This window comes from Gracilinanus agilis, chromosome 3 (genome assembly GCF_016433145.1).
Source record: "Gracilinanus agilis isolate LMUSP501 chromosome 3, AgileGrace, whole genome shotgun sequence".
NCBI classification, from domain to species: domain Eukaryota; kingdom Metazoa; phylum Chordata; class Mammalia; order Didelphimorphia; family Didelphidae; genus Gracilinanus; species Gracilinanus agilis.
The window spans coordinates 225429900-225442027 of NC_058132.1; the positions used below are offsets into that span (position 1 = coordinate 225429900).

The window sequence follows — 12128 nt, forward strand, 5'->3', positions numbered from 1 at the left end:
GTATCTAAGTGTTCACTGGAACAATGGCAAGCCAGCCTTGGAGGAGAGACCAGCCCAAATTCCTTGAAAGATACTTGAGGGCAATACAATTCCTGCTGAGAGGTATATCTGAAACATACCATCATTAGAGAATAATAAATACCATACAACAAAGGTCAGCAACTCAGCAGAGATAGCTGATCTTTCTAGTCCCTGGGAGTGCTTCTTTATTAGAAAAGGAAGCTTGTTTGAGGTGTCCATGGGGAGGTGGCAGCCTCCAGCAAGACACGCCAGTGAGGTAAGACTGCTCATATTATCCTGAGGTCATAGGATCAAATATTTAAGGCTAGAAGGTCTCTTAAAAACTGTGGAGCCCAGATCCTTCATTTTACAGATCGGGAAACTGAGGCTGGCTTGCCCAGGGTCAAAGCTAGTAAGTTTCTGAGGTTTTGAAGTCAGGTCTTCCTGAATTCAAATCTATAAGTATTTACTCTCTGCCAAGCACTTCACCAAGCACTGAGGATACCAAAAGAGGCCCACACAAGATAGACCTGACTTCAAGAAGCTTACCAGCTAACAGGGAAGATATCAGTCAAACAAATACAGATGAAGCAAGTGATACACAGGATAACAGGAAATCATTAACAGAGGGAAGGCACTAGAAGAGGAGTTGAGAAAGGTTTCCTGTAGAAGGTGGGATTTAAAGGAAGCCAAGGAGATCAGTAGTTGGAACAGAGAAAGGAGAACATTCCAAAAAAAGGAATAGCCAGAAAAAATGTCCCGAATCCAGAGATGAAAGTCTTCTTGTGGAACAACCAGAAGGTCAGTGTCACTGGCTCTGAGTAAGTGTTGGGGAGTCCAGTGAATGAAGCCTGGAAAGGTAGGAGGAGGCTAGTTTAAGAAGGGCTTTGATTGCCAAATGGAGCATTTTATATTCATCCTAGAGGTCAAAGGAAGCTACTAGATTATATTGGTGGGAGAGTGGTATGATATGGTCAGACTTGCACTTAAAGAAAATCACTTTGGTGGCTGAATGGAGACAGACTAGGGTGGGGAAGTGACTTGAAGTGGATAAACCCACCAGCAGGAGGTGATGAGAACCTGCACCACCATAGTAGCAATGTCAGAGGAGAAAAGGTGATGTATTCTAGAGACTTAATAATGGTGAAATTGTTAGACCTTGGATGGCAAAGGTGAAATTGATGGGCCTTGGATATACAGTTGGCAAAGGTGAAATTGACAGACCTTGGATATTGGGGTGGCAAAGATGAAACTGCCAGGCCTTGGATATTGGGGTGACAAAGGTAAAATTGATGGATCTAGGATACTGGGTGGGGAGGGGACTATAGGGGGGGAGGAGGAATTAGAGAGAGAATGAAGAATCCAGAATGAATCCAGGGTTTCAAGCCTGAGGATAGTGGTGCCTCTACAGTGACAGGGAAAGCAGAAGGCAAGGAAAAGTTCTGGCACATTTAATTTAAGATGTCTATTGGACTTAGGAAAAAGCAGCTGGAGATGCAAAATTAGAGGTCAGCAGAGAGGTTGGGGCAGGATAGGTAGATATGAGAATCATCAGCCTGGACAAGTTATTAAAACCATAAGAGCTGATGAGATCACCCAGTGAAATCGTACTTAGAGGAAGAAGAGAAGTTCTAGGAGAGAACCTCAAGGAATACCTCTAGGTAGAGAGCCATCCACTATGTCACCAAGCCCCCACCTTGGTGTCAGGGTTTCGAAGACTTGAGTTTTTGGTAATCAAGACAAAAAGTTGGGAAGAGAGTACTGGCTGATCTCTCTTTTCTAACAGAGACATTTCTTTTTTAAATACTATTGCAATGTTTTGCATGATGATACATGTATAACCCAGACTGAATCACTTACCAGCACTGGGAGAGGGAAGGGAAGAAAAGGAAAGAGATAACTTCAATCATAAAACTTGGGGAAACTTACGTGGAAATTTGTTATTACATGTAATTAGTTATTAATTAATACTAGTGTAGTTCCCATTTCTGGTAGCTGGTCTTAAAAGTGAACAGCCCACCCAACTCAAACACCAATCCTAAAGTTTATTATCAGATCATAATAGCCTCATCCCCTCACCTTAAGTCTGGAAGTTTTTCTTAATCTTCAAGAATATCCTTTTAAATTCAAATATTTTAGTGAAAGGGATCCAACTCTGATTTTTTTTTTTAATAACCCTTACCTTCTGTCTTGGAGTCAATACTGTGTATTAGCTCCAAGGCAGAAGAGTGGTAAGGGTAGGCAATGGGGGCCAAGTGACTTGCCCAGGGTCACACAGCTGGGAAGTGTTTGAGGTCAGATTTGAACCTCCTAGGCCTGGCTCTCAATCCACTGAGCTACCCCCAAGTCTGATTTTAAAGATAAGGAAACCTCAGCTTAGAAGTTAAGCTACTTCTCTAAAGTCACACAACAGAGTTCTAAATCTAAACAACAGTTCTCTTTTCCCTCAGAACACTTTAGTGTAGCTATATTGCTCACCTCATACCAGTTAGCCCGCTAAAATGAAAAATAATCCCTATGTAAATCCAAACTGATATTGGGATTTGGGGGGACTTTTTTGGGTAGGGAGGTTGCTCTCTGTCTCTCTCTTTTTTTTTTTAACATTTTCTTTCCATCTTGGAATCAATACTGTGCATTGGTTCCAAGGCAGAAGAGCTGTAATGGTTAGACAATGGGGTTTTAAATTAATTGCTCAGAGTCCCACAGCCAGAAAGTGTCTGAGGTCATATTTGAACCCAAGACCTCCCATCTCGAGACCTGACTCTCAATCCACTGAGCCACTTTATTGACTCTACAATCCATTTCACCAAAGTCTCATATGTTGAATTCAGCATCTACTCTGCAGGTGCCTAAATTATGCTTCTTTAGGGATGACAGTTGTCTCACTGCTTTCATTTTTTTTCCATATCGCTTCCTAAAAGTACCTATGTCAGGGACCTGCACTAAATGTATGCCTTATAAGATATGCACTGACAAAGATGAACACTTGACTAACAAATGAGAAAATAAGAAATAAGAAGCTGCATGAGAGGCAGAGAGGAAGGCTTGGAGTATGGATGACCTGGGTTCATACTGTCTCTGACACTGGTACATACTAGGTATAGAATGGCCATGAGCAAGTTATTCAGTCTTAAAGTATTGCCTGGACCAAGTGAGAAAGGATTAGCTCCTGATAAACTGCAGATCTACCCTGGTGGAAGGGAATTTCCACACTGGTAGTCTTTTATACAGCTAGTCCAAAAAAAAAAAAAAAAAAAAAAAAGCAAACCTCCAGGAATGAGATGCTAATGAGTTTCAGAAGATGTTGAAAGTATAGCCTGGAGAGGAACCGGACAATAAGACACCTACCCCATGTTCCCAGTTTAAAGGAAGTGCTGCCAACCAATCTGAGAGAGTGGCCACAGGGTTGGAGGTGGTACATCCAACTGTGAATTTCAAGGCTAGAATGAGGCTTCTGAGTGAACAGCTTAGGCATGGTAAAAGTTCAAAATGCGGGGGTACAATGACCTGCCCTTCTTCCTACCTTTCTGTAATTCTTACACCACCCGGCCAAAATTCTACAAGCCATTCCTCAAAAATGGATCTCCTGTCTCCCATGCCTCTGAACCATCTTCACTGTTTGCCACCTCATCGGATGTAAAAAGGTCCTGAACTATCTCTCACTGCTTGCCAGACCTTGCATCTGCCTCCCCAACATAAAGCTGAATTTTAAAGTAAACAAGAGGCCTTTCTGATACTGGAAAATATAAAATATTGATCTATACCACCTGCAAAGAATCCGGGACACCCATGGACTTTTTCCTATCATGAAACAGTTAAGTACCAAATAAAATAAAAACAAACTTTCTAGAGTCAAAGCCTTATCTTATGTACATAACAACCAATATTGACTTTTTCTCTTTGACCCCCCCATCCCTCAGGTGAAGACATAAACAATTTAGGGTGTCTAATGTTAAAATCTTTTCTGTGTTTGCATTGGCTGCTATTCTCAAAAAAGCTCCCTCCAGAGGCTATTTGAGATGTCTCCTTTATATCCCTAAACTCTCCATTAGACCCCCATCTTCCATGAATGCTAAAAAATTCCACTTCTGCTCTTCTTTCTTGCTGATTCCTAAATGGGTTCACTTCCTCTGTGGGGGAAAGATGAGTACAGAAATCATCCTGTGGGAATTCTTTCCCACAGAGCCCAGAAATGTGATGATCTCAGAAGATCTTGAGAGACCCTTGACACTTTCCAAAGGAAAAATGTCTTCTGCAAAGGGGCTGCTGCCAGGACTTTTAAAAAGCATGTGCTGGGAAAAAAAACTAAGGAGGACCACTTCATGTTTCCAATTCCACTGTCCCACTTCCTCCTTTTATTAACTGCCTGACTTCCCTCCTTCTTTATTTCTCCTTTAAAAAAGAAATCTGTGTACTAAGAAAAACTCAAGCTTGGAACCCCTCTCTATCAAGGAACAAATTCTGAAATGCCATCTAAGGGTTACAGGGAATCTTTCACCACTGCAGAGACACCTTGAAAAGTAGATGCTTGTACTATAAAAACAAGCAAATCAGAAAGGCTTAAGAGCTCTGATGGATGCAATGACCAGCCACAATTCCAGGGGATTGATGAAGCATGCTGCCCACCTCCCAACAGGCAGGAAAAGAACTCAGGGATCTAAAATGAATGTGGATATAGATATATATAGATATATATAGAGAGAGAGGTATATATAGATATACAGTGTGTATAGACTATGGGGTTTAAATGACTTGCTCAGGATCACACAGCCAGAAAGTGTCTGAGCTCATATTTGAACCCAGGACCTCCCATCTCAAGACCTGACTCTCAATCCAAATATGTGTGTGTCACACACATACACACACACACACACACACACACACACACACACACACACACACACACACACGGAGATGGCTAAAACAGAAATTTGATTTGCTTGACAATTCCTACTTGTTACAATGGTTTGGTTTGGTTTTGTTTTTCCCCAGTGGGGGAGGGAAAAGGAGAGACAGAAAAAGATTTTTGTTAGTTAAAAAATTTTTGTTAAAAAAAAAAATGTAGATGCTTTTTCTCAGTCATTTCTATATGCCTCCCCTTTTACACATGCTTACTGAAAGAAAATGGTGTGATTTTACATATTGGCCATCTGACACTTTTTAATTCAAGTTTCTTTTCCTTTTATCTTAATCGCATTATTCAGTCCATAAGGATTTATTAAATAAAATTTATTTATTAAAATAAAATTAAATGTGCCAGACACTGTTAGACACAGGAGAAACAAATAGAAAAAAGCAAACAATTCTTACTTACAAGAAGCTTATGCTCTAGTCTAATAGGTGGCAAAGTTTGGAGATGTGTATTTCTGTGTGTCTGTCAGTCTGTCTTATTTTATTTATATATGCATATACACACATATGCATATATACATTCACATATATATATATATATATATATAAATTTAAAAATTCAAATTAATTCAGAGGCATGAACAGTTGGAGGAATCAGGAAAGAAGCCCAGCAAGCTTTCACAGAAAAGTTACTACTTTTATTAGTATTATTTTGATCTGGACTTTTAATGAATGTAAATAACTCTCCAAGTGAAAAATTCCCTTTATAAATGAAGATGTATAAATCATTTATAGCTTACAGCCTTAAGAATTGTTTAGGGCCCTGAGACATTAAAGGATTTCTCAGTTCCTAGCTATGTCAGAGGTCAGACTTAGAAACTAAGTCTTCTACTATGTCTTTCAATCTTATCATAAAGGCCATAATTCTAAAGATTCCAATCTCAGAACTGAAATTCCAAGTTTCACTAATATCTTCATGAAGATTAAACAGATTGTGAGAAATTACAATTCATAGTAGTAGAGAAAAGTAAAAATCAAAGAGGGAAGAGATGCAAAAATCAGTCTTCCTTCTGATCATCTCAATCAATAATCAATATTAATGTCAGTTAGGTTTTTCTTTAAACCTTTATTCTTAGAATTGATACTAAGTATCAGTTCCAAGGGAAAAGAGCTACAAATTAGGTTTAAGTGACTTGCCCAGGGTCACACATCTAAGACATGTGAGATCAGATTTAAACCTAGGGTCCTCCTGATACCAGGCCTGGCTTTCTATCCACCAAGCCACCTAGCTGCCCCAATTAATGATGAATATCAATGTGCTAAATCCTAGAGATGCCAAGGGGAAAAAAAAAAGGTACAGTCCCTGTCCTCAAGAAGATTATATAATCTAATGGAGAAGTCAACAAGCAATAAAAAAAATCCAAAGCAAGCTATATACAGGAAATCTCTTCTTAGCCCCTCTCCTCCAGTCTACCACCCCCATCCCATTTCCCTTCAGAGGTTCCACTTCACAGCTGGGGAAAGCCTGTCTTTGATTCTGGCAAAATGATGATTCATTCAGAAGGGGGTAAAGCCTGTTGCAGGCCTTAATACTGTATACAATCACACAATAGGATCGCCGGATGCTGGAAAATCAGCTCTCCCCCCCCTCCCTCCTGTGTTTCCTTTGTAGCAGTCATTTTCTATAGTGGTGGATATTTCATTAAAGAATATTTCAATTGTTATTTGGGAAGTTAGATAATCAAATGTGGCTTTTCCCCTAATGATGTTGTGAATTATTCTGTAAAAGTTAAAAATGATGAAACTTTTTGAAAAAGTTACTCTTTGTTAACTGTAGAAGGCAGAATGTTTTGCCCAGCATTGTGTTATAATAACAAACAGCTTGCCTGGTTGGAAAAATTCCCACTTCAATTTGAAACTCACAATGGCTTCTGAGGACATGTCCCATCGCTTAGCAGGCAGGCCCAGAAAAGCTGACCACATCCCCATGTAAAAAGGCACACACTCAGCAGTATATACAATGCTTTTCCATTACCAGTTAGTGGGCAGAAAACATTTTTCCAGAGCAAACTCCCAATTCTTCTAAAGTCAACTTTCATACTCAGTTTACCTTAAAGAGATGGACTGAAGTGAAAAGGAGGATACACTCTCTCAACAAATATTGCCCCCTTGCAGGCAGGGCTGTCCAGGGAGAAATACCAATCTTATTTTCTGTAAACAGTCTGCCCAGGAACGCAGCAGAGGATTACTGAATGTTGCTATCTCTATCACTACAGCCAAGTCCTTACATATTCAGTAAAATTCTGGGCCCCTTCCACCAAATGTCCCTAGGGCAGGGACCTTGAATGCCTGGAAACTTGAGGCCCTTCCCAAGGCACATTTTTGCTGGAAATACTCCTTTCAAAAATATTGATCATTCATTCATGTTCTCTTCCCCAAAACACACTTGCTTCTTCATCCAGTTTTTTTTGTATATGAATGATTTCTCACCTGAATAAGTCACTTAAGTAATGGTTGATAAAGTATATTTAAGGGCTGTCCTCTCGATAAAGACAGATTCTCTGAAACTTCCAAGTGTTATTTATTCCCTAATTCAGACTCTCTCATCATGCATACAGTAGAGGGCACAATTGAGGAATTAAAAAAAAAAAAAAAACTATTCTCCCAACTATTTTTTGTAGGGGTTTTTTTTTGTTTTGTTTTGGTTTTGTTATTCTAAATACAAATAATCATTATTATTTGCTGGGAAAGTCCTTGAATTGGGTTTTCCTAGTGAGTGTTACATAATCTGATTCATACATTTGGCAATGTCTGTCCCTTTGGTGGTTTTCCCCCAGACATTCCAGAGAGATTTTTATACTATCCCCTATTATGATGGATAAAATTAGCCATATGTGAATCTGACAGCATTACATTTGCTTTCCATAGTGTATATGAGGAAGTGTATATCCTTGCTCTCAGCTAGCTCCAAGGATACAAAAAGAAATTTCCCGGTTCACACCAAAGCCCCCACCCCCTCTTTCCAAGATGCCTGGCAAGCTTTGATTTCAACAAACTACTGTAGAAACTCTCAGTAGTACCACAAAACACACAACTTGTTGCAGCAATAAACATATGGTTACAGCCTCAACAAAGCATTTTTTAAAGCCAGCTCTAGAGACCCACAACCCAGATATGCCAGCTAGAACAGCCCCCCATCCCCAAAACATTCCTCCTCTACCCCTCCGTACCTCCTCCTTCACCACCACCACCACCCCTCAAGGCATACACACAGTCAATCTCCAGTCCTCCCCTACAAGTGGCTCAGATGTAAATTTTCTCCAGTTCCTAATCTGGTTTCAATCCATCTCCCTCCTCCACCGCCGCCCCCACCCCCAACCCCATCGTGAATCAATCCCATCCCGGCTAGGAAACAGGACCCAGGGCAACCCCCGCCACAGTGCCTGAACAAAGGAGGAAGGAGCAGCTGCAAGCAAAGGAAACCCCATCTTGCTCTCTTTACCCTCCACCCACTGCACACTTCACCTGGACCCCTAATGCCCTTGCCCCAAACACTACCTATCCCACCCCAGCACCCCGCTTTAGATCTTTCTTCAATTTCATTCCCACAATGAATGAAACGGGGTTATATCTATAGCATAGGGACGAGAAGCTATCTTATTTTTGGACGGGGGTGGTCCACGGGGGAGGGGGGGGGAGCGAGGATTTGGACTTTTCTTTCTCGATGGGCACGTGGACAAACTAAGCGCAACTTAATTCTTCAAACCCTCTTCTTTCCACCGCCCCCTCCCCGCCCACCGCAACTAACCCCCCGAAGAAAAAGAGCAATCATAACAGATATAGAATGTCCCCCTTCTCCCCAATCTTGCGCCTGCTCTATAGGGGAACCCCCCAGCTGCAGCCCGAGAGGACTGTCTCCTTGGCACTCCCCTGAGCCCGAGTCTCCATTCCCGACTCTAACTCTGGGGCGCAGAGGGGAACACAGAGGAAGGACAGGGGAGAAAGAAAGAGCTACCTACCTCTCCACGATGCACACCTCCGCTCTCCCCGCAGGACGCGGGCACACACAGCTGCCAGCGGTTCCGAGCCCCGCGTCCCCGGCAAAAAGAGCGAGAGCTAGAGCGAGAGCGAAGGAGCGAGCGGCGCTGCAGGGACGCGCTCAGTCAGTCCGTCTGCCCCGTGCGCGAAGAGAACGCAGGCTGGCTCGCCTCGGGATCTCAGGAGACAGTCATTCAGCGCCCGGCGGCCACTCCCCTCGCCGACAGCAGAAAGGGGAGCCGGTATGGGCGGAGGCGGAGGCGGGGGCGGCGACCTCGCCACCCGGGAGTCGCCCCTCGGCGGGGAGGAGAGCAGCTAAGGGAGCTGCCGTGGCCGAGGTGGAGGAGGAGGAGGAGGAGGAGGAGGAGGAGGAGGCAACTAGCCTTGCTCAGTCGCTGCCTGCCTGGCCGCCCGCTCGGCTTCACAGCGCCCCCAGGTGAGCGCAGAGTGCAGACGTGGCCCCGCCACAAGCAGTGACTTCTGCAGCCATCCAACCATCCATCTATCTATTCAATCAGTCAGTATTTATTAAGTGCCTAGTCTGTGCCAGGCACTGTGCTAAGGGCTGTGGATACAAAAAAAAAAAAAAAAAAAAAGAGGCAAAAACCGGTCCCTGCCCTCAAGGAGCTCACAATCGAATTCTGAACCCACTCCCCTCTTCCCCATATATCTATAGATGAAGCATTTATTAATAGCTTGTTGTGTGCCAAGCATTGTTAGACAGAATGAGCCGCCTTCCTGCTCAGTGTTCCACAGTAAAAGCGGAGAGGCTTTTCAGGATTGTAAAAGAAAAATAAAATGGAACAAGAAAAGTGGAGTCCTTACAGGATCCTCATCTTCCCTCAGATAATTATTTCACATATTTCCTTTATATTATATGTACTGTGTTTATCCAATATATTCTTTGTATATATTTGTTTGCATGTTGTTTCCTACCCCATCCCCTTAGATTGGAAGCTCTTTGAGGGCAGGGTCAGTCTTTTGCCTCTTTTTATTTTCTCTCCAGAACTTAACACAAATGCTTAATAAGTGTTTATTTAATTGAATTATCTCAAGTAGGAATGTGCTGGTAAATGTTTAACAACCTACTCTCTGAAAATAAAAAAAGGTGCCTACCACAGACACATTTTTAAAAACTTAATCTGTATTATTGACATTTACTCCATCACTTTACTGAATCTAAAAGCAGGATCCCAATCCAGAAGTGTGCTAGAAAATGTTTAACAACCAGCTCTCCAAAAGTAAAAAAATGTACCCAAAACATATTCTTAAGTTTGATCTTAAGTTCCTCTATCACTTTACTAAATCTAGACTATCAACAAAACTGTATTTAGCCTTGATTTATAGTTTTCTGATTTACAAGGTATAAATGCTCACACTGAAAATTAAATAAAGTTGTCCAGGTGTCATCTGACTCCAGTGCTTCTGATCCCACTACCCTATCTAAAGCACAGTCCTACTCAATCAGTTTGTCAGTCAATAAACATTTATTAAGCATCAACTAAATGGCACCATGATAAAAAGAAAGGCAAAAGAGTCCCTGGTTTAAGAACTCACGGTTTAATGGGAGGCAATATGAAAAAAAAAAAACCTCTCTACAAGTATATAGGTATATGGATTATGTATGCATATACACATTCATGTATATAGGGACACATGAGTGCATAACTTACAGATATATTACATATGGTAATATGTAATATATGTGACAAATTGAAGATAATCAACAGAAATAAGGCAATAGTATGAAAGGGAAAAGGGAAAGATGTATCACCTTGTAGAAGGTGAGATTTTAGCTGAAACTTGAAAGAAGCTCTCAATCAAATTCTGAACCTACTTTCTTCTTCCCCCTGTATCCATAGATGAAGGGAAGAGTCAAGAGGCGTAGCTGGGTGGCTGAACAGATAGAGAGCCAGACACAGAGATGAGAAGTCCTGGTTTCAGATGTGGCCTCAAATACTTCCTAGCTGTGAGATCTAGGCAAGTCACTAGTTAACACAAGTTAACAAGGTTAACTCTTGCCCTTAGTGCTCCTCTGCCTTGGAACTAATACACAGTATTAATTCTAAGATGGAAGAGAAGAGGGGAAGAGGAGAAACAGGAAAAAGGAAGAAAGAAGAAGAAGGAGAAGAAGAAGGAGGAGGAGGAGGAGCAGAAGTTAGGAGGGAACATTCCAGACATGAGGGCAAAGCCAGTGAAAAAGCCCAGAGTTGGGAGATGAAGTATCTTGTTCTTGCAACATCAAGGCCACTGTTACTTGATCACAGGTATTAAGGGTGAGTGAGGTGTAAGAAGTCTACAAAATTGGGAGGTGACTAAGTTATAAAGGGTTTTAAGCACTCAAAAGAGGATTGTATATTTGATTTTGGTGGTCCTAGAGAGATAAATACTGCAGTTTATTGAGGGAGAGCAGGGATGTGATAGAACCAGACCTGCAGTTTAAGAAGATTTCTTTGAAGGCTGAGTAAAGGTTGCCCCATGGTTTAGAGGGGATCTTGGGGGTTATGGTCTGAGTGTTCTCTGTATCTGACTTCAGAAGGTACTCAGAGTAAGAAAGTAAACCTTCCTGGCAATACTTTTTTCTCTTCTACTGAAAAGAACACATTTTGATTTTCAAGACTAGGAATATCAGAAAATGCCCGCTTAACCTCTTTGATTGGGATATAAATTAAATTATATTAAATTGCACACTTAGCTTTCAATCCTAAGGGGGTTTGCTTCATTTTTCATAATATGGTGGAGAAAAATAGATTAATAATTAGATTTTTTAAATAAAGAGGTTGCTTTTCCAGAAAATGAAAGAGACTGTGCAAATGCATGTACTACCTGAATATAGGCATGCTCTAGTCTTTCACCATTTAACATTTTAAAAATCTGCAAGTAATTGACATCCTGTACTAAATAAAAATTTGTAAACCTATAAATATATGTGTGTATATGTGTGCATGTAACTATATAGAGATACATATGGATGAGGGGATGTAAGTATACACACACACATACACACATATATACACATACACACAAATGTGTATATAGAGATACTTATGGATATAGATGTTTATTGGTGGGAATCCAGGTCTTTTTGGCTTCAGTCTGGGCTCTCTCTCCACCATCCCATGCTGAGAATCAGGATTTCCACATTTTTATTTCTCTTCTGCTATTGACTCACTTTAATAAGTCATTTAACCTGTGCCCCAGTTTCCTCATCAATGAAAAAGGTAAGCATGCTGACCTAA

The 12128-nt window shown here is 41.3% G+C and overlaps 1 protein-coding gene across 1 annotated transcript in view; it reads right to left on the reverse strand.

Moving 5' to 3' along the window:
• The window catches only part of MYO1B (myosin IB), a 222777-nt gene extending 213861 nt beyond the window's left edge, over window positions 1-8916 (reverse strand). Inside the window, exon 1 of the mRNA XM_044669689.1 lies at window positions 8871-8916. The gene's annotated coding sequence lies outside the window, so the exon portion shown is untranslated. The remainder of the gene's footprint in view (window positions 1-8870) is intronic.
• Between the last annotated feature and the right edge of the window lie 3212 nt (window positions 8917-12128).